At 42.1% G+C, this 27,579-nt stretch overlaps 1 protein-coding gene across 1 annotated transcript in view; it reads left to right on the forward strand.

Moving 5' to 3' along the window:
• The window catches only part of LOC111960987 (talin-2-like), a 132,362-nt gene that overhangs the window by 32,137 nt on the left and 72,646 nt on the right, over positions 1-27,579 (forward strand). The window contains exon 2 of the mRNA XM_070439726.1: positions 16,196-16,243. The gene's annotated coding sequence lies outside the window, so the exon portion shown is untranslated. The remainder of the gene's footprint in view (positions 1-16,195; positions 16,244-27,579) is intronic.

The following is a 27,579-nucleotide window of genomic DNA, read 5'->3' on the forward strand; positions in this document are numbered from 1 at the left end:
TATGTCTCTCACATGGGTAGGCAGACCATTCCATAAAAATGGAGCTCTATAGGAGAAAGCCCTGCCTCCAGCTGTTTGCTTAGAAATTCTAGGGGCAGTTAGGATGCCTGCGTCTTTGGACTGTAGCGTACGTGTAGGTATATACAGCAGGACCAAATGGGAAAGATGTGTAGGAGCAAGCCCATGTAATGCTTTGTAGGTTAGCAATAAAACCTTGAAATCAGCCCTTACCTTAACAGGAAACAGGTTCTAGTCAAGATTCTAGCAGCCGTGTTTAGCACTAACTGAAGTTTATTTAGTGCTTTATCCAGGTAGCTGGAAAGTAGAGCATTGCAGTAGTCTAACATAGAAGTGACAAAAGCATGAATGAATTTTTCAGCATAATTTTTGGACAGAAAGTTTCAGATTTTTGAAATGTTACGTAGATGGAAAAAATCTGTCCTTGAAACAGTCTTGATATGTTCGTCAAAAGAGAGATCAGGGTCCAGAGTAACGTCGAGGTCCTTCAGTTTTATTTGAGACGACTGTACAAGCATCAAGATTAATTGTCAGATTCAACAGAATATCTCTTTTTCTTGGGACCTAGAACAATCATCTCTGTTTTGTCAGAGTTTAAAAGTAGAACATTTGTAGCAATCTGCTTCCTTATGTCTGAAACACAGGCTTCCAGCGAGGGCAATTTTGGGGCTTCACCATGTTTCATCGAAATGTAAAGCTGTGTGTCATCCGCATAGCAGTGAAAGTTAACATATTTCCGAGTGACGTCACCAAGAGGTAAAATATATAGTGAAAACAATAGTGGTCCTAAAACGGAACCTTGAGGAACACCAACATTTACATTTGATTTGTCAGAGGACAAACCATCCACAGAGACAAACTGATATCTTTCTGACAGATAAGATCTAAACCAGGCCAGAACTTGTTCGTGTAGACCAATTTGGGTTTCCAATCTCTCCAAAAGAATGTGGTGATCGATGGTATCAAAAGCAGCACTAAGGTCTAGGAGCACGAGGASAGATGCAGAGCCTCGGTCTGACGCCATTAAAATGTAATTTACCACCTTCACAAGTGCAGTCTCAGTGCTATGATGGGGTCTAAAACCAGACTGAAGCGTATCCATTGTTTGTCTTCAGGAAGGCAGTGAGTTGCTGCGCAGCAGCTTTTTCATTTTTTTTTAGAGGAATGGGAGATTCAATATAGGCAGAGGGTTTTTTATATTTTCTGGGTCAAGGTTTGGCTTTTTCAAGAGAGGCTTTATTACTGCCACTTTTAGTGAGTTTGGTACACATCCTGTGGATAGAGAGATGTTTATTATGTTCAACATAGGAGGGCCAAGCACAGGAAGCAGTTCTTTCAGTAGTTTAGTTGGAATAGGGTCCAGTATGCAGCTTGAAGGTTTAGAGGCCATGATTATTTTCATCATTGTGTCAAGAGATATAGTACTAAAACACTTGAGTGTCTCCCTTGATCCTAGGTCCTGGCAGAGTTGTGCAGACTCAGGACAACTGAGCTTTGGAGGAATACGCAGATTTAAAGAGCAGTCCGTAATTTGCTTTCTAATGATCATGATCTTTTCCTCCAAGAAGTTCATGAATTTATCACTACTGAAGTGAAAGCCATCCTCTCTTGGGGAATGCTGCTTTTTAGTTAGCTTTGTGACAGTATCAAAAATAAATGTTGGATTGTTCTTATTTTCCTCAATTAAGTTGGAAGAATAGGATGATCGAGCAGCAGTGAGGGCTCTTCGATACTGCATGGTACTGTCTTTCCAAGCTAGTTGGAAGACTTCCAGTTTGGTGTGGCGCAATTTTCGTTCCAATTTTCTGGAAGCTTGCTTCAGAACTCGGGTATTTTCTGTATACCAGGGAGCTAGTTTCTTATGACAAATGTTTTTTGTTTTTAGGGGTGCGACTGCATCTAGGGTATTGCGCAAGGTTAAATTGAGTTACTCAGTTAGGTGGTTAACTGATTTTTGTACTTTGACATCCTTGGGTAGACGGAGGGAGTGTGGAAGGGCATCTAGGAATCTTTGGGTTGTCCGAGAATTTATTGCACGACTTTTGATGATCCTTGGTTGGGGTCTGAGCAGGTTATTTTTTGCGATTGCAAATGTAATAAAATGGTGGTCCGATAGTCCAGGATTATGATGAAAAACATTAAGATCCACAACATATATTCCACGGGACAAAACTAGGTCCAGAGTATGACTGTGGCAGTGAGTAGGTCCGGAGACATGTTGGACCAAACCCACTGAGTCGATGATGGCTCCGAAAGCCTTTTGGAGTGGGTCTGTGGACTTTTCCATGTGAATATTAAAGTCACCAAAAATGTGAATATTACTTGCCATGACTACAATGTCCGATAGGAATTCAGGGAACTCAGTGGGGAACGCTGTATACGGCCCAGGAAGCCTGTAAACAGTAGCTATAAAAAGGGATTGAGTAGGCTGCATAGATTTCATGACTAGAAGCTCAAAAGACGAAAACGTCCGTTTTTTTCTTTTGTAAATTGAAATTTGCTATCATAAATGTTAGCCACACCTCCGCCTTTGTGGGATGCGTGGGGGATATGGTCACTAGTGTAACCAGGAGGTGAGGCCTCATTTAACACAGTAAATTCATCAGGCTTAAGCCATGTTTCAGTCAGGCCAATCACATCAAGATTATGATCAGTGACTAGTTAATTGACTATAACTGCCTTGAACGTGAGGGATCTAACATTAAGTAGCCCTATTTTGAGATGTGAGGTATCACAATCTCTTTCAATAATGGCAGGAATGGAGGAAGTCTTTATTCCAGTGAGATTGCTAAGGCGAACACCGCCATGTTTAGTTTTGCCCAACCTAGGTCGAGGCACAGACACGGTCTCAATGGGGATAGCTGAGCTGACTACACTGACTGTGCTAGTGGCAGTCTCCACTAAGCTGGCAGGCTTGATCCTTTATATTGGGCAGACAGACCAATTCCCTACCTCCTCCCGCTGCCACCTGCCTCCTCCATTTTTGGGGTAATGCTGTAATCAATTGGTTGTACTCTTTGGTTGAGCAGACCTTCCTGTACAATTCAGATAACTCCATGAAGGACATAACTCTACCATTCCAATATAATTTAAGAACAAAATACCCTTTTCAAACATCTTTCCCATAAATACAGGTATTTTATCAACCAGCACATTTGAGTTCAGCCATAATATTTGTTGTAATATTTGTTCAATCTTTTCAGGGGGATGCAATTGAAATTGTAGCCAGCTCTGCAATGCTTGTTTTAAAAAGAGAGACTTTGAAAAAAGTATAATTTTCAATTAAGCGAAAATGAGACATGGCAATCTGCACAAAGGCAAAAAGGCAATTTTTAAATAATGGAGCTTTTCTTAGTAATCTACTTGAGAACCATTTAGGGTTCAAGTAAAACTTATGAATAATTGAAGCTTTTGGATAGAGGTTTTGTGCTTTTATTTTTAATACTCTCTACCCACCCTATTCATTTATATAGATAGGTACACTTTGTCTGGTTTAGCGTCCCAGATAAAGCAAAATATTTTTGCTCATATCATTTGAAAAACAAATCGTTATGGCAGTGCCGTAAGTGAGTAAACTGAGATATGACTAAGGATTTAATCAGGGCAATTTTCCATAAATAGACAGGTATTTACCTCTCCATGGTTGCAGCATCTTGTCTATTTTTACAAGTTTTGTATTCAAATTCATTGTGGGGAACTTATTTATATATTTTGAGTATATATGAATACCAAGTTGTTACGCACGCCTCTGAGAAGAGGGAACGCAACACCCTGCTGCAACGCAACTCCCCGTGAAGCAAAAGAGGTATGAACTGTAGGTGCGAGAAAGGACGACAAAAGGCTGAATTTACCATTTACTAGGATTTTATTCCTTTACACGGTAATATGGGGAAAAGGGGCTGGACAGAACCAAAGCAAAGAAAGTAAATATCAAAGCCCCCCCCTTTCCTATCTAACCTGCCTACCCACTACTTACCCAACTTAGCACCGCCTGGTGCGCTAACCAAAATACAGGGGGTGGTCCGCCCAGGTCTTACCTAGTGTGCCTAGACAGTGAATATACTACGGGTATATGTATGCCCGCGGGCCTCTTGCCTAAGCACTCCCTAGGTGCCTTCCCTTTCCCCCCTGGGAACAAATGAAACAGAATATCAAACAATTACTCAAACAAACTAATAAACAAAGGACATCAAATAAGCTCTATTTGAGCAACAATCTCACACAGAACATACCAACTGCTCCCAGCAACAACTAACACAGTACATACCAACGCTTTCTGATAAACAACCAACACTATATCACAATCAAATTCTCCAGCAATGATCTCAGCCTGCCTATGATCTCTCCCTTCTGAACAACAGAACACTGGCTTTTATAGCTTCAGAAGACATTGGTAATTAAAGACAGCTGCGTCTTGACGAGGGGGCGGGGTCAGCTCTCCAATCATCAATTGGAGCCGACCAATCAGCTGCTTGGGGAGCATTTCAGGAAGCCATCTCCTGAAACACACACACTCAAATACAAACTACAACACAGAAACTGGGGAACGTAACACAAGTATGTCTACTTCACCATCAGCCCATTTTATAGGTAAACTGCAGGGTAATGTGAAAGTTGTATTTTTTAAAGATCCAATACGTAATATTGTACACTTAGGTTTTAGTCCAGAGAGTACAGAAAAGTTATCTAGATCTTCAATGAGACTTAATATAAAACTTGAGTCAGCCTTGGATTTCTAATCCTATGCTAGCATTTTTCGATGGCCATAACGCATAGATATGGTGACAGCGGACACCCTTAACTCCTCTTGACAATTGAAAACTCTCTGAGAAGTAGCCGTTATTTACTATTTTACACCTGGGGTTGCTATATATTATTTTTACCCATTTTATAAGAGAATCACCGAAATTGAAAAAGTCCAGGCATTTTTAAATAGAATCCAGTCTTACTTTATCAAATCCCTTTTCAAAATCTGCTATAAATACCAGGCCTGGCTTCTTAGATGTTTCATGATGTTCTATTATTTCTAGTAGTTGTCGTATATTATCTCCAATGTATCGTCCATGTAAAAAACCTGTCAGATCTCCCCAAGGAGATGTAGGTGTGGAGTCAGGCGCAGGAGAAACAAGTTCCGAAGAAAAGGGCATTTTATTCAACCAGCTCAAAAAATAACAGACACCAGACTACAGCAGTAGCCACGAAACCCCACTCAGACACAGTCCAGGGAAAACGAAACCCAAACTCACTGACAGTCAAACGAAAACAATCCCACACAAAACCCCAAAGGAAATGTCGATATAAATACCCCCCCCTAATTAACCAAAATGAAACCAGGTGAAACACAAAACGGACAACCAAAGGAAAAAAGATCGGTGGCAGCTAGTAGACCGGCGATGACGACCGCCGAGCGCCGCCCGAACAGGGAGAGGCTCCCGCAGCGGCTCCCGCAGCGGCGCCCGCAGCGCACCGACGCCGGCCTCGAGGACGACCTGGAGGGCGAGGCGCAGGGCGATCAGGATGGAGGTGGTGGAACTCACCCAGCAGAGATGGGTCCAAGATGTTCTCCACCGGCACCCAGCACCTCTCCTCCGGACCGTACCCCTCCCAATCCACGAGGTACTGCAGGCCCCCCACCCAACGTCTAGAGTCCAGGATGGACCGTACAGTGTACGCCGGACCCCCCTCGATGTCCAGGGGGGGCGGAGGGACCTCCCGCACCTCAACGTCCTGTAGTGGACCAGCTACCACCGGCCTGAGGAGAGACACATGAAACGAGGGGTTAATACGATAGTAAGAGGGGAGCTGTAACCTATAACACACCTCGTTTATTCTCCTCAGGACTTTAAATGACCCCACGAACCGCGAACCCAGCTTCCGGCAGGGCAGGCGGAGAGGTAGGTTTCGGGTCGAGAGCCAGACCCTGTCCCCCGGTGCGAACACGGGGGCCTCACTACGGTGGCGGTCATCGCTCACCTTCGCCACCTGATCAATCTATCACGAACACCAAGCGGGACGTACCTCCGACCCGCTGGACACTGAGGTGGAGGAGGTTCTAACCGAGATGCCCCGCTCGATGTCCGCGTCCACCTCCCATAACACCGGTGCCACCAGACAAGAGGCCGGAAGTATAGGGGTGGGATCGATGGGCCTCTCCTCGGTATCATAGAGACTGGACAGTGCGTCGGCCTTCGCGTTACGGGAACCTGGTCTATAAGAGATAGTGAAGCGAAATCTGGTAAAAAAAAACATCGCCCACCTTGCCTGACGAGGATTCAGTCTCCTCGCCGCCCGGATGTACTCCAGATTACGGTGGTCAGTCCAGATGAGAAAAGAGTGTTTCGCCCCCTCAAGCCAATGTCTCCACACCTTCAGAGCTTTTACCACAGCCAGCAACTCCCGATCCCCACCATCATAGTTTCGCTCCGCCGGACTGAGCTTCCTCGAAAAGAAAGCGCAGGGGCGAAGCTTCGGGGGCGTGCCCGAGCACTGTGATAGCACGGCTCCAACACCAGCCTCGGACGCATCCACCTCCACTATGAATGGCAAAGAGGGGTCCGGATGCGCCAATATGGGAGCGTAGGTAAACAATGCCTTCAGACGACCAAAAGCTCTGTCCGCCTCCGCCGACCACCGCAACCGCACCGGCCCCCCCTTCAGCAGTGAGGTAATGGGAGCAGCCACCTGTCCAAAACCCTGGATAAACCTGTAGTAATGATTGATAATTGAGGACCCTGGTGTGCAAAGCTCTTAGACTTACCCGAAAAGACTCACACCTGTAATCACTGCCAAATGTGCTTCTACAAAGTATTGACAAATGGGGTGTGAATACTTATATACAGGAGATATTTCTGTATTTCATTTGCAATAAATTTGCTACAAGTTTTCACTTTGTCATTATGGGGTATTGTGTGTAGATGGTGAGGTGTAGATGGTGAGGTTGCTGAATTCAGTTTAACACAACAAAATCTGGAATAAGTCAAGGGGTATGAATACTTTCTGAAGGCACTTGATTAATCTTATGCTACACAAACATGAATAATATACACTACAGTTCAAAAGTTTGGGGTCACTTAGAAATGTCCTTGTTTTTGAAAGAAAAGCACATTTCTTGGTCCATTATAATAACATCATATTGATCAGAAATAGTGTAGACATTGTTAATGTTATAAATGACTATTGTAGCTGGAAACGGCAGTTTTTTAATGGAATATCTACATAGGTGTACAGAGGACAATTATCAGCAACCATCCCTCCTGTGTGCCAATGGCACGTTGTGTTAGCTATTCCAAGTTTATAATTTTAAAAGGCTAATTGATCATTAGAAAACCCTTTTGCAATTATGTTAGCACAGCTGAAAACCGTTGTGCTGATTTAAAGAAGCAATAAAACTGGCCTTTAGACTAGTTGAGTATCTGGGAGCATCAGCATTTGTGGGTTCGATTACAGGCTCAAAATGGCCAGAAACAAAGACCTTTCTCCTGAAACTCGTCAGTCTATTCTTGTTCTGAGAAAAGAAAGCTATTCTATGTGAGAAATTGGCAAGAAACTGAAGATCTTGTACAACGCTGTGTACTACTCCCGTCACAGAACAGCGAAAACCAGAATAGAAAGTGGAGTGGGAGGCCCCGGTGCACAACTGAGCAAGAGGACAAGTACATTAGTGTCTAGTTTGAGAAACAGACACCTCACAAGTCCTCAACAGTGAAGAGGGGACTCCGGGATGCTGGAGTACTTTAAATGAAATTATGGGCAGAAAGACAAATTCAAATTCTTTCATCGAATCAGATTATTATTCATCACAAAACCATTTGATGTTGCCAATTTATTTTAATGATTATTTCGTGGGCAAACTTAGGCAGGAAATGCCCTCAACAAACAGTGAACAATTCATATTCAAGTTTGAATTTTGTAAAGTTAGTGTGGGAGAGGTGGAATAATTATTGTTAACGATCAATAATGACAAACCTCCTGGCATTGACAACTTAGATGGAAAGCTACTGAGGATGGTAGCTGACTCTATAGCCACTCCTATCTGTCATATTTTTCATCTGAGCCTAGAGGAAAGTCTTTGTGCTCGGGTCTGGAAGGAAGTCAACGTAATTTCGCTACCCAAGAGTGGTAAAGCTGCCTTTACTGGTTCTAACAGCAGACCTGTAAGCTTGCTGCCAGCTCTGAGCAAACTGTTGGGAAAAATTGTGTTTGACCAAATACAATGCTATTTCTCTGTAAACAAATTAACAACGGACTTTCAGCATGCTTATAGAGAAGGGCACTGAACATATACTGCACTGATACAAATGACTGATGATTGGTTGAAAGAAATTGATAATAAGAAGATTGTGGGAGCTGTACTGTTATGTTTCAGTGCAGCCTTTGATATTATTGACCATAACCTGTTGTTGAAAAAACTTAAGCTCTGAATCCATGATATGGCAATCTATCTAATAGAACTCAAATGGTTTTCTTTACTGAAAGCGTCTCTGTCAAGCATGTAAAGTGTGGTTTACCACAGGGCATTTATTTGTACAATTTTTATTTTATTTTTTATTTTACCTTTAACTAGGCAAGTCAGTTAAGAACAAATTCTTATTTTCGATGACGGCCTAGGAACAGTGGGTTAACTGCCTTGTTCAGGGGCAGAACGACAGATTTGTACCTTGGGGATTCGATTGAAGTCCAACGCTCTAACCACTAGGCTACCTGCCGCCCCAATGACCTGCCACTGGCATTAAACAAATCATGTGTGTCCGTGTATGCTGATGATTCAACCATATACGCATCAGCAACCACAGCAAAGGAAGTCACTGAAACCCTTAACAAAGAGTTGCAGTCTGTTTTGGAATGGATGTCCAGTAATAAACTTGTCCTGAACATCTCTAAAACAAAGAGCATTATATTTGGTACAAATCATTCCTTAAGTGCTAGACCTCAGCTGAATCTGGTAATGAATGGTGTGGCTGTTGAACAAGTTGAGGAGACTAAATTACTTGGCATTACCTTAGATTGTAAACTGTCATGGTCACAACATATAGAGTCAATGGTTGCAAAGATTATTTTATTATTTTCATCTTTATTTAACCAGGTAGGCTAGTTGAGAACAAGTTCTCATTTACAATTGCGACCTGGCCAAGATAAAGCAAAGCAGTTCGACACATACAACAACACAGAGTTACACATGGAGTAAAACAAACATACAGTCAATAATACAGTAGAAAAATACGTCTATATACAATGTGAGCAAATGAGGTGAGATAAGGGAGGTGAAGGCAAAAAAAGGCCATGGTGGCGAAGTAAATACAATATAGCAAGTAAAACACTGGAATGGTTGATTTGCAGTGGAAGAATGTGCAAAGTAGAGATAGAAATAATGGGGTGCAAAGGAGCAAAATAAATAAATACAGTAGGGAAAGAAGTAGTTGTTTGGGCTAAATTATAGATGGGCTATGTACAGGTGCAGTAATCTGTGAGCGCTCTGACAGCTGGTGCTTAAAGCTAGTGAGAGATAAGTGTTTCCAGTTTCAGAGATTTTTGTAGTTCGTTCCAGTCATTGGCAGCAGAGAACTGGAAGGAGAGGCGGCCAAATGAAGATTGGTTTTGGGGTGACCAGAGAGATATACCTGCTGGAGCGCGTGCTACAGGGGGTGCTGCTATGGTGACCAGCGAGCTGAGATAAGGGGGACTTTACCTAGCAGGGTCTTGTAGATGACCTGGAGCCAGTGGGTTTGGCGACGAGTATGAAGCGAGGGCCAGCCAACGAGAGCGTACAGGTCGCAGTGGTGGGTAGTATATGGGTTTTGGTGACAAAACGGATGGCACTGTGATAGACTGCATCCAATTTATTGAGTAGGGTATTGGAGGCTATTTTGTAAATGACATCGCCGAAGTCGAGGATTGGTAGGATGGTCAGTTTTACAAGAGTATGTTTGGCAGCATGAGTGAAGGATGCTTTGTTGTGGAATAGGAAGCCAATTCTAGATTTAACTTTGGATTGGAGATGTTTGATGTGAGTCTGGAAGGAGAGTTTACAGTCTAACCAGACACCTAGGTATTTGTAGTTGTCCACATATTCTAAGTCAGAGCCGTCCAGAGTAGTGAGTTGGACAGGCGGGCAGGTGCAGGCAGCGATCGGTTGAAGAGCATGCATTTAGTTTTACTTGTATTTAAGAGCAATTGGAGGCCACGGAAGGTGAGTGTATGGTTTGAAGCTCGCCTGGAGGGTTGTTAACACAGTGTCCAAAGAAGGGCCAGAAGTATACAGAATGGTGTCGTCTGCGTAGAGGTGGATCAGAGACTCACCAGCAGCAGAGCGACATCATTGATGTATACAGAGAAGAGAGTCCAAGAATTGAACCCTGTGGCACCCCCATAGAGACTGCCAGAGGCCCGGACAACAGACCCTCCGATTTGACACACTGAACTCTGTCTGAGAAGTAGTTGGTGAACCAGGCGAGGCAATCATTATAGAAACCAAGGCTGTCGAGTCTGCCGATGAGGATGTGGTGATTGACAGAGTCWAAAGCCTTGGCCAGGTCAATGAATACGGCTGCACAGTATTGTTTCTTATCGATGGCGGTTAAGATATCGTTTAGGACCTTGAGCGTGGCTGAGGTGCACCCATGACCAGCTCTGAAACCAGATTGCATAGCGGAGAAGGTATGATGGGATTCGAAATGGTCGGTAATCTGTTTGTTGACTTGGCTTTCGAAGACCTTAGAAAGGCAGAGTAGGATAGATATAGGTCTGTAGCAGTTTGGGTCAAGATCAAAAGATGGGGAGAGGTCTAGCAGAGATGCTCTGCTTTTTAGACAGCACACTCCAAAAAGCAAGTTCTGCAGGCTCTAGTTTTGTCTAATCTTGATTATTGTCCAGTCATGTGGTTCAGTGCTGCAAGGAAATACCTAGTTAAGCTGCAGCTGGCCCAGAACAGAGCGGCTCGTTTTGCTCTTAATTGTAATCAGAGGGCTGATATAAATACTATGCATGCCAGTCTCTCTTGGCTAAGAGTTGAGGAGAGACTGACTGCATAACTTCTTCTTTTTATAAGAAACATTAATGCGTTGAAAATCCCAAATTGTTTTCCTAGTCAATTTACGCACAGCTCTGACACACACTTATCCCACCAGACATGCCACCAGGGGTCTTTTCATAGTACCCAAATCCAGAACAAATTCAAGAAAACGTACAGTATTATATAGAGCCCTTATTGCATGGAACTTCCTTCCATCTCATATTGCGCAAATAAACAGCAAACTTGGTTTCAAAAAACAGATAAAGCAACACCTCACGGCAGAACGCCTCTCCCCAATTTGACCTAGATAGTTTGTGTGTATGCATTGATATCTAGGCTACGTGTGCCTTTTAAAAAATGTATGTAGTTCTGTTCTTGTCTAATGATGTTCTGTATTATGTCATTCTTTATTATGTTTCATGTTTTGTGTGGACCCCAGGAAGAGTAAAGCAGCAGCTAATGTGGATCCTAATAAAATACCAAATGGTAGATAAATTCTCAAGTTGAGTTGAATAGACATACAATTCAACTTGAGAATGTATGTTGGTTCAGCTACATTATATGCCCAAATGTTGAGCAAACTCTCAATCCTATTGCAGCTGTTTGGCTTACAATTGTTTGTGGAATCAAAAAAATATATATTTAAGTGTTGTTCAACTTGACCATTTTCAGCTCTGTCCTATTTCTACACTATGTAACATGCATTGAAATACATAGGTGTTTGTCCACATTAATAGATCTATAAAACTTCTAGATGGTGCAGTCTAGATATTTTCCATGCCCTAGAATGAATGTATTGTTTTAACAGTAGGTGGTTGTGTGTGTGGTCGGGATAATGAATTGTCACTATACTATGCTAAAATAATAAGTATTGCATTTGATTTGAAGTCTGTGTCAGTGTTTATTAATTGCGAACTCATTAAGGCAATTAGGAGCCTCGGTAAGCAGCTACAGCCAAATGCTGAGCTCCAAATATTGAGACACTTATGATTCAAAGAGGTGTGAGGCTATGCGCTAAGCTGCTGCCAGTGTTATGGACTTTGACAACGCATAACAGCACTAGGTGCATGCTTACTACATGGATTATGGTGGGTGTTTTCAAGTGATTGAGCCTGAAGTGTGTGGCATTTAAGTCTGGGCTTGTTGTGGAAGAGAGGAATTCCGTCCGATGACTAGAGAATTGGGATACATTTAGCCCAGAATCAGTGGCAGATTAATATTTAGCCTATGCAGCTAAAGGAATGCTAATGATGTCTACCTGTTATGTTTTCACCCTGGTGTATTGTTTTCAGATAGAGCTGTGAATGGTCTTAATCTGACTGGTTCCCCAGTTCATAGTGGTAAAGATTTGGCAGCTGTTTATTATCTTGGCACCAGGTCTCACAGGCACCACTCTAACTGAACTGGGTGAATAAGAATAGATTATACTAATAATGACAAAGATAATATATCACACAGACCAATAATGCCTTCCAGATCATCACAAGAACAAAAGGAAAACCATCAGTAGATGATCATTCAACACATTAATGATTTATGGTCAGCTGACTTTTTAAACATTTTTTGTAACATTGTTGTCATTTACTGCTGCTGCTCAAACTTCAACTCATATTCCAAAATGTCTGTATGCTCTAGCGCCGCAAACGTTCACAGGAACGGAGAGGGATTTTGAATAAGGGTGTTTATTTAATCTAAATCAGCTCAAAGGCAGTGTTATCATTTGCAACACGTGATAAGATCTCTTACACTATAGTAATGCTGGATATAGCATGAGTCACAGATAGCTGCTGCTACATTCTCTAGCTACACATCAGTATATCTCACAAATTAGTCCCTTCCCCTGTTATCATGCCTTAAAGGCCTAGACTACTCTGAAGCCAAAACATGATGAAAATGACAGAGCTAGTGTGTCAGGTATTATTTCCTGAAGAATGCCTTGTCTTATTTTACCGCTTCAGTCTACAAGCGATAGTCAGTAGACTAAAGAAGTAAAGGTAATGTAGATGGCTGCTATCCTTGTGCGAAGGATAAGGATTACGACCGCAAGATTCTCCAAATGGATTGTCTTCGTAAATGAAGTGCTGTTGATAGTAAGCCTAATAAATGAAGGAAATGCAGTATGAGCATGTTGATCATATTTGTGTAATTGAAAAAAAATAAGAAGCAAAGTAGACTAATACACATTTCATCCGTCAACTGACAGATAGTCTGCGTATATGATTGTAGTACACAACATTCCTGCAACCACATTCCCCAAAGAATAGATACTGTACACCCTTGAGTGTCTGTCCCAGACCCTATTCTTGCTCTCAGAATATTACTTAGCTGTCACTGAAGGGACCTAATGTCACCAGCACCAAAACCGATGAAATTATATATTTAGGCCTATCTCTATGTTCTTAAATTTCACTAAACTTGGTACATATTTACACGTGTGCTACTCCATGTCCCTGGAATCCATTCAGTGATGTTGTGTGGACATGCACTGAGTGTACAAAATAATTAGAACATCTTCCTAATATTGAATATTGAGATGCATCTCCCCTTTTGCCCTCAGAACAGGGCATGGACCCATGTTGACTCCAATGCTTTTCACAGATGGCTGGATGTCCTTTGGGTGGTAGACCGTTGTTGATACACACGGGAAACTGTTGAGAGTGAAAACCCAGCAGTGTTGCAGTTCTTGATACAAACCGGTGCACCTGGCACCTACTACCATACCCCGTTCAAAGGCACTTGAATGTTTTGTCTTGCCCATTCACCCTCTGAATGGCACATACACAATCAATGTCTCAAGGCTTAAAAATCCATCTTTAGCCTGTCTCCTCCCCTTCATCTACAGTGATTGAAGTGGGTTTAACAAGTGACATCAATAAGGGATCATAGCTTTCACCTGGATTCACCTGGTCAGTCTGTCATGGAAACGAGGTGTTCTTAATGTTTTTGTACACTTGACGTAGACAGTGACGCACACTTCAGAGGTATGCTACTTTCAGTATGTTAAGAGAATTGCTGTATATTTTGGTAACATTACAAATTGCCAGGTTGTGGATTGAGTGCTGAAACATGAAGTAAGACCATATAATAAAACATTGATCAGTCTTTCGAATCGGGGCTCATTCCAACAGACATGTTGTCCTCCTCCCTTCTGAGCAGTGATCAGGCCCCAGCTTCCTCCCACAGCTGCTGCAGGGAGCCATCAGGAAGTACTCCTGTCCTCTGCTGGGTTAGCTCCATCCAACCAATGTCAAGACTGGGCTCTTCTCCCATAACTTCTCCATTACTTTTACTGCTTACGGAACGTCTTCCTCTATGACAGCTCTTTATTCCTCCCTAGGAAGTTAAAGAATTATAAATCATCACAGTTTTATGGATTTTTTTTGAGATGATGACATAGGTTGGCTTCCACAATGTATAACATGGACAGGCAATCCTCAGGTCTTTTGCAGATGTGAGGAGTGAACTGTTTGACAGTTTGTTCCTTTCTACAGTAAGTGCTTCACTGTGCAGAGGAGGAGTCGGTGTGCTAAATGTAATGACTCACTGATTCTGAAGAATAAAATAACCACCCCTGTAAACTGTATCTTATTTCAACTAATATGTCTACCTCCCTCATGTTCTTTCAGGGTTGTTGACATAGTACTTTAGTGTGTGTTGTTTGTTTATCTAGTTGGGGCACTATGCATATTTATTAGATGGTAGAAAACATTGCACTCCCCTGTGCCCAAGCAAAGTGTATGTACTGTACAACTTCAGAAATGATTAGTAATAGTAATTTTGAGATTACACTATGGATACTGTTTAGCATGTATATTTATAGGATGTTAACCTATAACTACCCCCTATAACTACCCACAAGGGGAGAAAAGAGTTTGTGATGACCCTCTTTGCTATTTATCATATTTTGGGAATAAAGAATATGAGCAAAATCTGTTTTGTTACACACTGTAAGATAGACACACTATTTCACAATTAACCAGCACTTCTGTCTCCTAAAGCATTATATAACACTAATCCTGAACACTGTTGCAACTGTATTTTGTGTAAGTATTTAGTGCATTATCTCCATTAACTCTTGACCTAATTTTCTATGGCAGTTTGGCAATTTCTGACATTTTGTCACGCATACTGAATTGTGCGTAGGGGCTGCTTGCATTTATTACCTGTATATCTCATACAGTACATTGATTTTAATATGCATTGCTAGTGCATTCTCATCTATGAGGTACAATGAGGCCTACAGTTCCCTTGCTCTGAGACCCCTTCATCTGCCAATGAGGAAGGAAGGCAGGCGGTCTGTTTGTCTGCATGTGTGTCTGGTGCTGTGCGTTCAGCAGTCTCTAAGCTCATTACAGTAATCAGGTTAGAGAGAGGGGTTCAGGGGAGCACTTGGCCTCAGGCATTCTTCCTGCAGCCTACAGTATGAGCTTGCCCCTGTGGTGAGGGGAGTTCCTATCCCAGACCCAGTGGAGAGCCTGTCCTGCTACAGTATGGCCCTGTCCCACTCCTAATGGTCAGCTCAAACAGCCTTGGTTCGTGCAGCATGCACACTGCTATTCAACTGCACCCATGCTGTCTTAATGACTTCCTTAATTGTAAGGCCCCTCGGAGTCAGATATTCCCACGCAAGTGTCGAAGGAACCTGCAAGTAAGCATTTCGTTGGACAGTTCATACCATGTGTATCCTTTACATACGACTAATAAAACTTGTAAGTGTTTGATTGTTTTCCAACAGTCCCCACACGCAGTGGCTGAGTGACACATTTGGTAAATACCAAATATAATCCTCTGTAATTACATCCTCTTGCACAGGTTAACCATTGATCATTTTAAAGCCAAGCGTTGAGCTTACCTAATGATGTTACCACTTGTGCTGTTGGGAAATGTAATATGTATAATTATGTTTATTTTGTTTTTGTAACAAGATATAAAGTAATTACATTTCCATTTTATGTTACCCTGTCATCCAAGAATGAAGATAAACCACACACTGCTTTGATTGATCCCTGGGTGTATGTTTTGAGACAATACATGCTAGTATTCCTGGTTCATGCAGTAGCAATATAGCAGCAGAATGTGCTCTACTGAGAATCCATGATTCAGCAGTATTATATTGTCAGTCGTGCATATTGCCTTCCTTTTTCTTACTGAGTCTTTGTTTCTTTCCAGCTTTAAAATCTGCTGAAATCCTTGGGCATTTTATGCTTCAGCAATAAGGTAAGCTTTGGTCTTTTCTCTCTCTGATCAAGGGATAATGATAATCAAATGAGATTGAAGTTTAAATTAAAAGCTCACAAAATAAGAAATAAAGTTACTCTTCTAGACTCCAGTCACAATCTTTCACTTGAAATGTTGTGAGTGTGTAGGCAGCGATTAGCAAGAGAAACTTCAATGACCATTGATTGTCTTTGTCAATCTTCGCTTGGGCCTGGTGCTGTGAATGGCTAACTGTACAGCAAAGGCCCAGTGCTGTCAAAAAGGTGATATTTTCCCCCCTGTGTTTTATATATATTTCTACACTATGACTTTGTAATAATACTGTGAAAATGATGATAATGCCCTTTTAGTGTAAGAGCTGTTTGAAAAGATTGCCTGAAATTTCAGCCTGTTTTGGTTGGATGGAGTTTTGGCCTGCCTGGTGACATCATTAGTTAATAGACCAATAAGAAAGAGAATTCCAAACATCTCTGCCAGTGACAGCTAGTTTTCAGTTTCCTCCTCCTCATTCTGGCCACTTCCAGACAGTCTGAGCAAAATTCTAGCTTTAGAGATTATTCTTTCCTAAGAAGCTATTTTTGTATATTTTTTACCATTTTAAACGATGATTTAATATTGAGATGTTGTAAAAACAGCTACATTGGACCTTTTTAATGGTTATTTCACTGCACGGAGCAGACAGAAGCCACCTTACCTGGGTATTCCACAAAAGGTTGCTTAGGCATCCCACAGATGTGGAGCATGAAAAAGTGTCCTTAACTAAGTGCGGCAGGATCCTCCATATGCTCCAATCACTAATCCTGTAGCTGCTCTTGTAGCTCCTCGGTAGGTCCGTCTGTCAGTCCAGCCACCAGCCCTGGCCTGCCCTGTCCTGGAGGGGCTCATTGTACCCTTCCCTATTACCCTATAGCACTGTCTGTAGGAAGCTTACAGACCCAAGCACATCCCAGGTGACCCTTCAGATATAAAGCATGTGTTGAACAATGAATGTGGGAGCCTAATTATGTTGGAGAGGGATGTGTTGAGCTGATCGGATGTTTGAGCTGGATTTCTGCTGGATGTTTTTAATCAGAAACAGGACTAGGCCTAAGGTCTGATTGTAGGGTATAAATGCAGTTCTAGGTGAAAAGTGCTTACAAAGGGAGTTCTGATTTGATGCCTAGATGACTTTCAAAAATGTTTAATTGCAGTGCACAACGGTATCAAATTCTGTGACCGAGCTGTATGCCAAGGAGTAAACACAAACAAGTAGATTACCTTTCCTCTCTGCTACATTGTGGGGGCAGATGTTCCGAAGGGAGTTTTTCTGTTCTTTCCATAAAGTATGTTTGGATATGTGGCCAGTACAGGTCATGGGTGCTCTGGTTGGTGGGCTTAAATCAGAGGGAAAATGTGGATGTTGGCTCGGTAGTTAATGGTTCTCAGCTGTCAGCATGTGACACACCCAGACCCCATCTGAGACTAACCATAAAAAAGGGGGTTGAAATTGTATGGGTAAAATGCTTAATGATTGGGAGAAGGCTATGTTTCTTCCTCCTTCTCTCACTTTCTGCCATATTGTGCTCTGGATGTTTTGCTCGGACAAAGTGTCTGATGTTGATGAACATGGTTTGTGCTAGTTTTCACTTAATAAGAAATGTAACAAAAAATGAATCCTTATTTTCAATAAATTAGAGTATTGGCATAACTGAGCTGTCAGGGTAGGAATGGGAATACATGTATTTTGGTATTTGTGTGTCTTCTCAAGGGATTGTATGGGAACATTGGAGGAAACAAAATCAGCCAAGTGTGTCTTTGCGTAGCTATCTTAAGAAATGGCTTCCAATTTGTCAGCAGGCCTCCAGCACACGGTACCTTTAGAATAACTTTCTGAAGTGGATAATATTTGTTGCAGAAGAAGCTGTTTGTTTACACCTTTTCCAGCCAATTTAAACATTTGATTCTCCTTTGCTTTCAGAGCGTGCTGCTGAGAGAAAAGCAAACCTGCTGGAAGTGGCACAGAGATGCAGTGTGTTTGGAATGTGCTCAGTGTTCATTAAACAATGGAGGAGAGGTGCTGTTAGTTTGCTTTGACCTTTTATTGTTCACTGTGGATGTTGACCAATCATTAATTATCTTGAAAGGGAACATGCAGTAAAACGCTGCCTGCCTAATTCAATGTGTGGAGAGGAGTTTTGCCTGAGTGCTTTATCTGCTGGCTTGTTTAGTCTTGTTTGGTTTCCTTGCCTCCATGGCGTGTAGGAAAGTTGTACTTTTTTTTCAGGCCATGAGTCCTGTGAGAGGATAATTGGTCCACAGCAGTAATTGTCTGTAGCCAGGGTTCTGGAACGATGTACAAGCAGTAGTAATGTGGTTAGATAAAAGGACAGGTCATACCAGCTGAACACCAAAATGAGCAAGGCTCCTCTCAAAGCAGTGGTTGGTACTTTTACCTTTTCACTTCAGTTTGTTTAAAGTACAGAAATAACAGGTCTCAGGTTTATACAATGTAACAGTTTTATAAAGCACTCCTACACATAGCACCCTCACTGATGCAGTAAAATTAAGATGACAGTTTTACTGAGAGGTGTTTTAATTTTTCAGGCACACTCCGTCAAAATGAATCAGTCATCCTTCTCAATCTCTTTTCCTGCCTCCGAGATGGCTGAGCTCTTAATACTAACTTTGTTTATCTGACATTTGAAAGCAGACTTTGTTTTAAATGTTAAGCACAGCAGTGAATGCTTTTATGAGGATGACCTTGCAGGGAGTGGCAGCTCTGAACCTGTGGTAACTGAAGTGGCCCAGCCTGCCCCCGCTGTTCAGCCTTATATGTCAAGGAAAAGGTGGGAAATGCAGAGTCATGGCAACAGGGGGCAGAGTCAGTGATGTGGAAACAATGGGCCAAAAACATAATCTCTCTCTGACCTTCTTCCATCAGAGAATAACAAGGTTTGACTCAGCAAGAGGACAAGTACATTATAGTGTCTAGTTTGAGTAATGGACGTCTCACAAGTCCTCAATTGGAAGCTTCATTAAATAGTACCCGCAAAACACCAGTCTCAACGTCAACAGTGAAGAGGCGACTCCAGGATGCTGGCCTTCTAGGCAGAGTTCCTCTGTCCAGTCTTTTGCCCATCTTAATCTTTTATTTTTATTGGCCAGTCTGAGATCTGGCTTTTTCTTTGCAACTCTGCCTAGAAGGCCAGCATCCCGGAGTCGCCTCTTCGCTGTTGACGTTGAGACTGGTGTTTTGCTGATAATGAGCCTATGTAGGTATTCCATACAAAATCTGCCGTTTCCAGCTACAATAGTCATTTACAACATTAACCATGTCTAATAACACTATTTCTGATCAATTTGATGTTATTTTAATGGACAAAAAATGTGCTTTCTTTAAAAAACAAGGACATTTCTAAGTGACCCCAAACTTTTGAACGGTAGTGTATACTGAAAGAAAATATAAACGAAACATGCAATTTCATAGATTTTACTGAGTTATAGTTCATATAAGAAAATCAGGCAATTTAACTAAATTGATTAGGCCCTAATCCATGGATTTCACATGATTGGACAGTTTCGCAGCCACTTGGGAGCCAGGCCCACCTTCTGGGGAGCCGGGCCCACCTACTGGAGAGCCAGGCCCAGCCAATCTGAATTAGTTTTTCCCTACAAAAGGGCTTTATTACAGACAGAAATACTCCTCAGTTTCATGAGTTGTTCAGATGGCTGGCCTCAGATGTTCCAGCAGGTGAAGAAGCCGGATGTCGACCTTTACCTGGCATGGTTACACGTGGGCTGAGGTTGTGAGGCCGGTTGGACATACTGCCAAATTCTCTAAAATGACGTTGGAGGCGGCTTATGGTAGAGATATTCAATTATCTGGCAACAGCTCTGGTGGACATTCCTGGAGTCAGCATGCCAATTGCGACCTCAACTTGAGTTACCTGTGGCATTGTGTTGTGACACAACTGCAAATTTCAGAGTGGCCTTTTGTTTCCAGCACAAAGTGCACCTGTGTAGTGATCATGTTGTCAGCTTCTTGATATGCCACACCTGTCAGGTGGGTGGATTATCTTGGCAAAGTAGAAATGCTCACTAACAGGGATTCAAACAAAATTGTGCACAAGAGAGAGGATGGCTGTGAGCTGGAGAGGAGAGGCTGGACCAGTGATTGCAGTTACCTGATTTACAGGACATGACACACTGGCCAGGATTTATGACTGGCAGGCAATGCTCTGAGCATGCTTCTAAATACTGATCCTCTGATGCTCCCAGTCTCTTGATCTGAAGGCAAGGGGATATCTCCCAGAGCAACACAGATTGACCTACTACAGTACATGTTGTGCTGTATTAATGGTGATTCAATTTCAAATCATAATTACCCATATGTTTAACGATGCACAACTAATAATTCAATCACAAGATCCATTCATATTGTAGTTGTTGGTATACGATTCCCTGAACAATAATTCTCTAAGCTTTGTTCCTTGTAAGTCACTCTGTACGTCACTCTGTACAGTACAGTATGTGTTACTGTAGGTGTACCTAAGTGCAGGGGAAAGCTCTGCCAGGCACATTGTGTTTGTATGGCGTCTGTGCTGGTTTTACCGTGTGTGAGAGACAGGAACAGGGAGTATCCCAACTGTCTGTTAGCCTTTGGAAGCAGCAGCACACTGATTTTCATATGCCCATTTGAATCAGTGCAGAGAGGTAAAGCATGTTTGCTCTAGAGCTGTTCAGAGAGGGAGGTCGTAGACTCTGATGTTTGTTTCTGTAACCCCACCATAGCCATGATCTCTCCTTAATTACTGTCACATTACATGATGCTCCTCTCTCCCGCTGTCCTCTCCCTCTGGTAATAGTGCATATTACTCCAATTACAACCTGAGTCAAACTCTAGAGTTACTGTAGCACGCACCAGTCAGCTTCAGTGCAGAAGCAGAGAGAAGCGCAACATTGCCATAATGGAGTCCTTTTTTGTTTTCGAGGAGATGGATAGCTGTTTTTGACCTTGATTCCATTTCATTTATCAGAATACTCTCATTTTTTCTAAGCTTTTTGTTTGGCCGATAAATAATAGGAAGGCCGTCACCGAAGCCCTACAAGTACTCTATATGTGGTCTGATCCATCTTGGATGTGCACCCAGTGGTGTTCGCAGAAGACAGCAGAGCAGTGTTTCCGTTAACCGGATTTTGGCATATAAAAAATGTTAAAAGCCGATTTTAAATAAAATTGGCACAGACAGGCCTGGAGAAGAAGAAAAAATCCCATTTTGAAATAATACTTGTTAGCCTATTCATTTATGGAAATACCAGCAGATGTAAATACATTTGACCGGTCATGCTTATCAGTCTAGGTTAATTTGCATAATTTTGTGGAATAAAATTGCTGTGTGTGTAAATTCACTATGTCTTATTTATCACACGCGCACAGCATACAGATAGATACAGAGCCTTTGAGTGGACAGTCTGTCAGACAGCTGCTGCTACTGTACAACATCTCAAACAGCAGTGCATAGGCAACGGAAGGCAGGTTTCATCAGCGCATCACACACCACTTTGCAGTGAGCTGTAGGCAGTATGCATTTTGGAAACATATATACATAATTGTTGGAAACCTGAAAATGTTAATACATATTATGAGGCATGTCTTACCTTGCTTTAAAGTAGCCTAGACAAAATCCGACCATATCCGTGGGGCAAGTTATTTTAAATAAACTTTCTTTCATTGTCCAGTAGCCAAAGGCACTATCCTTGTCATATTAGCAACCCATGTTAGTTTGTTGCATATTAGATCTCCACTCTTTCTACAGTCGTGACCAAAAGTTTTGAGAATGACACAAATATGAATTTCCACAACGTTTGCTGCTTCAGTGTCTTTAGATATTTTTGTCAGATGTTACTATGGAATACTGAAGTATAATTACAAGCATTTCATAAGTGTCAAAGGCTTTTATTGACAATTACATGAAGTTGATGCAAAGTTGTGAATAGCAGCAAAATTCTAAGTGAATAATCTGTCTGTAAACAATTGTTGTAAAAATGACTTTTTAGTAAGATGTTAGGACTCGGTTAGTAGATGTCCTATCCGATTGGCAAAATATAGAGTTTGTATAACAAGAAATTGTGAAGGGGTGAAAAACGAGTTTTAAATAAATCCAACAAAGTGTATGTAAACTTCCGACTTCAACTGTACGAGCAATTTCTCAATCAAGAATTTTGTCTAGGACTGTCTGGAGTGGCGAGAGGGAGGGGAAACTGAAAACTAGTGTCTTGGCAGAGAGTTTGGAACTCTTTCTTATGGTCTATTAACTATATGATTCACCAGGCAGGCCAAAATCCATCCACCAAAACAGGCGAAATTTTAGGCAATCTTTATCAAAAGCTCTTACACTAAAAGGGCATTATCATATTCACAGTATTATCAACTCGGTGTGAAATATATATACTGTATATAAAACACAGAAAAATCTAGTTTTTAATGGCACTGGGCCTTTTTTATTTTATTTTTTTATTTATCCGTTATTTACAAGGTAAGTTGACTGAGAACCGTTTCATTTGCAGCAACCAACTGGGGAATGTTACAGGGAGAGGAGGGGGATGAAAGACCAATTGTAAACTGGGGATTTTAGGTGACCGTGATGGTTGAGGCCAGATGGAATTTAATGCCTAGGACTACCGGGTTATACTTCCTACTCTTACCGATATAGTGCCATGGGATCTTAATGACCTCAGAGAGTCAGGCAACCCGTTTAACGTCCCCATCGAAAGACGGCACCCTACACAGAGCAGTGTCCCCAATCACTGCCTGGGGCATTAGGATCTTTGTTTAAGACAGGGAAGAAGTGCCTCCTACTGGCCCCCACACCACTTCCAGCGCATCTGGTCCTCCCTCCAGGCCTGACCAGGACAACCTGCTTAGCTTCAGAAGCAAGCCAGCAGTTGGTTGCAGGGTGGTATGCTGCTGCTTTATACATTGGGTTCCGATAATGATCGACGAGACAGGTAGTTATACTTCACTCTGTGACGATTATCCACATCCCACCAGATGGTTTGAAGACCAAAACGATATACTTGTTGTTGTATGAATGAGGATGGATAGGAAGGAAGACAAAATCTTTGTAGTGAGTAATCATGGCATGTAACTCACACGCTTGTCTGTATGACCTACATAATACATTCATCAACATGCTGCACAGTAGAGCTGAAGCTTGACTCAGAAGGCAATTGGCGAAATTAAAACAAAAGCCTTCCTAATAGTCTTTGCATATCAGACAAGGATGTCCTTGTTTAACCCACTCCCTTTTCAACACTTAGCCATGTTTGGCCCTTTTGTGTGCTGAATAAATACAACCACCATGATTAACCATTTAATCTGAGGCCTTCACGTCTAATGTTTGTGATGAAAACTATTGAAACCTCTTCAATATCAACACATCTTCAGACTGCCTGTGTGCCGATTGACATATGAACCATGTTGGCCTCTCTACAACAAATGCATTCTGGCACAAGAAATTCTAAATTCAAGTACAAGCGATTTTGTAAGGTCTCAGTAGCGCATTGAAAGCATCAACAGCAATAAATGGAATAAAATATAGGTCTTTGTGGGGCCCGATGTACTATAAATAAGGCCACACAACTTCAGCACCAGCAACATTAACAACAGGGCAAGAGTTCACCCAGTTTGACCCTGATCAGGAGAATATATCTCCACAGTAACGAGGAGAGGTCGTTGTGTCCTCACTGACCTGACTCAGAGAGATATAGCTTTCCTCTGTCATTTGAAGGTACAGATCTGACACTGGTCAATCTTAGCCCTCGTCGGAGTGGGGAGGGAAAGCAGCTCCATCTTCTACACTACTAAAAATTATCCCAGGCGAAAACGTAAGAAACATCGCTCCAGCAATGCTTCAACACGGACCTCTGGATAAACATGCAAAATAGACCCCATGGTCTCCGTGAGCATTTAAGTGGACACCACTCAGCCCATTTGGTTGACGCTAATCATGATGAGCTTACCTCGTACAAACTCCCCGATGTGATACTCAACGATTGGGTCAAATTGTGAAAAATTGGAATGTGGCCTGAAAAACTGAGCTTACAAATGTACAATCGTGGCACATCTGATCACTCTTCATAACATTCTGGAGTATATGCAAATTGCCATCATACAAACTGAGTCAGCAGACTTTGTGAAAATTAATATGTGTCATTCTCAAAACTTTTGGCCACAACTGTACATTTCTAAACAATATTTTAATCTCTGTCACATGAAAACGCTCGCTTTTGACAACGTGTTTTTCTGCTAATTGCATTATGAAACAAACATTTGCACGTAGCATACTGCCTTGTGCATAGTGCTGCACTTATAATGTGAAGAAATAATAGGTTATCAACATTTTAAGTTAAAGGTTCTGTGACCTAGCCAGGCCTACTGGTTGAATGAATTTAGGATCTGTTGTCCCAGAGTCTGTTTGGAATAGGATATTTCTTTCTCGACTGACCAATAGCTGACCAATAGAATAGGTATACTTTTCTACTACGGGGATAGTAGATTGGCATAGGCTACTGATTTTGCTGTTCATTACTGTTGTTGGCTGAGCATAACTAGCCTAAATGTGGGCACGGAATTCGGTAAGAAGGACCACATCCTTGCATCCTGACTTGCATGTTCTGTTAAGATAAATCACATTTAGATTATGATAATTCATGTCATTCTGAGCAAGGTGGGTGGACGCCATAATCAGATTACGCACCCAATGCGTATGGGTCCGGTAAATTTCTCAAATGTCCAGCGCCGCATTTTCCTAACCGAAACCCTGCAGTAAAGCTGGCTGACATCATCATGACAGTGGCCTGAGGATGAGGGGGGGGGGGGGTGATCTGTGTCAGTCCTACTGAACCACTAACTCTGATTCATACAGCCAGCTGTCAGACACATATCCATCCACATTCCTTATCATCCGCCACACCAATGGTATTATTCACCTTTACCTGCGACCTATGTACTGTATACTGGTGTTTTCTGTGTGTGTGAGTGAGTATGACCTCATGGTGCATTGTTTGGGCTGAGATGAGAGGAGAGAGCATGTCAGACGCAAGCTGATCTCATGTCTCCAACCATCCTCACTAGATCAGATCACAAACTTACAGTACACAATTACAGTCGAAGTCGGAAGTTTACATACACCTTAGCCAAATACATTTATACTCCGTTTTTCACAATTCCTGACATTTAATCCTTGTAAAAAATCTCTGTCTTAAGTCAGTTAGGATCACCACTTTATTTTAAGAATGTGAAATGTCAGAATAATAGTAGAGAGAATGGCTTTCAGCTTTTATTTCTTTCATCACATTCCCAGTGGGTCAGAAGTTTACATACCCTCAATTAGTATTTGGTAGCATTGCCTTTTAAATTGTTTAACTTTGTTCAAATGTTTTGGGTAGCCTTCCACAAACTTCCCACAATAAGTTGGGTGAATTTTGGCCCATTCCTCCTGACAGGGCTGGTGTAACTGAGTCAGGTTTATAGGCCTCCTTGCTCGCACACGCTTTTTCAGTTCTGGCCACACATTTTGTATAGGATTGAGGTCAGGGCTTTGTGATGGCCACTGCAATACCTTGACTTTGTTATTCGTAAGCCATTTTGCCACAACTTTGGAAGTATGCTCGGGGTCATTGTCCATTTTGAAGACCCATTTGCGACCAAGCTTTAACTTCCTGACTGATGTCTTGAGATGTTGCTTCAATATATCCACATAATTTCCCTCCATCATGATGCCATCTTTTTTTGGGAAGTGCACCAGTCCCTCCTGCATCAAATCACCCGCCCAACATGATGCTGCCACCCCTGTGCTTCACGGTTGGGATGGTGTTCTGCAGCTTGCAAGCATCCCTCTTTTTCCACCAAACATAACGATGGTCATTATGGCCAAGCAGTTCTATTTTTGTTTCATCAGACCAGAGGACATTTCTCCAAAAAGTACGATCTTTGTCCCCATGTGCAGTTGCAAACCGTAGTCTGGCTTTTTTATGGCGGTTTTGGAGCAGTGACTTCTTCCATGCTGAGTGGCCTTTCAGGTTATGTCGATATAGGACTCGTTTTACTGTGGATATAGATACTTTTGTACCCGTTTCCTCCAGCATCTTCACAAGGTCCTTTGCTGTTGTTCTGGGATCGATTTGCACTTTTCCCACCAAAGTACCTTCATCTCTAGGAGACAGAACGCGTCTCCTTCCTGAGCGGTATGACGGCTACGCAGTCCCATGGTGTTTATACTTGCATACTATTGTTTGTACAGATGGACGTGGTACCTTCAGGCGTTTGGTTCATCCTTGGGAGCAATTTCCAAACTTGTGGTCCACAATTTATTTTCTGAGGTCTTGGCTGATTTTATTTTGATTTTCCCATGATGTCAAGCAAAGAGGTACTGAGTTTGAAGGTAGGTCTTGAAATACAGCCACAGGTACACCTCCAATTAACTCAAATTATGTAAATTAGCCTATCAGACGCTTCTAAAGCCAAGACATCAATTTCTGGAATTTTCCAAGCTGTTTAAAGGCACAGTCAACTTAGTGTATGTAAACTTCTGACCCACTGGAATTGTGATACAGCAAATTCTAAGTGAAATAATCTGTCTGTAAACAATTGTTGTAAAAATGACTTTTTAGTAGATGTTAGGACATCGGTTAGTAGATGTCCTATCCGACTTGGCAAAACTATAGTTTGTTAACAAGAAATTTGTGAAGGGGTTGAAAAACGAGTTTTAATAAATCCAACCAAAGTGTATGTAAACTTCCGACTTCAACTGTACGAGCAATTTCTCAATCAAGAATTTTGTTAGGACTGTCTGGGAGCTGTCTCTTATACACATCTAGATGTGTATAAGAGACAGATTGTAAACTGGGGATTATTAGGTGACCGTGATGGTTGAGGGCCAGATTGGGAATTTAGCCAGGACACCGGGGTTAACACCCCTACTCTTACGATAAGTGCCATGGGATCTTTAATGACCTCAGAGAGTCAGGACACCCGTTTAACGTCCCATCCGAAAGACGGCACCCTACACAGAGCAGTGTCCCCAATCACTGCCCTGGGGCATTGGGATCTTTGTTTAGACCAGAGGAAAGAGTGCCTCCTACTGGCCCTCCAACACCACTTCCAGCAGCATCTGGTCTCCCATCCAGGGCCTGACCAGGACCAACCCTGCTTAGCTTCAGAAGCAAGCCAGCAGTGGTATGCAGGGTGGTATGCTGCTGCTTTAACTACATTGGGTTCCGAATATCAAACGAGACAGGAGTTACTTCACTCTGTCAGATGAATCCACATCCACAGATGGTTTTGAAACCAAAAA

The sequence above is a fragment of the Salvelinus sp. IW2-2015 genome, linkage group LG4q.1:29, assembly GCF_002910315.2.
Source record: "Salvelinus sp. IW2-2015 linkage group LG4q.1:29, ASM291031v2, whole genome shotgun sequence".
Lineage (NCBI taxonomy): Eukaryota > Metazoa > Chordata > Actinopteri > Salmoniformes > Salmonidae > Salvelinus > Salvelinus sp. IW2-2015.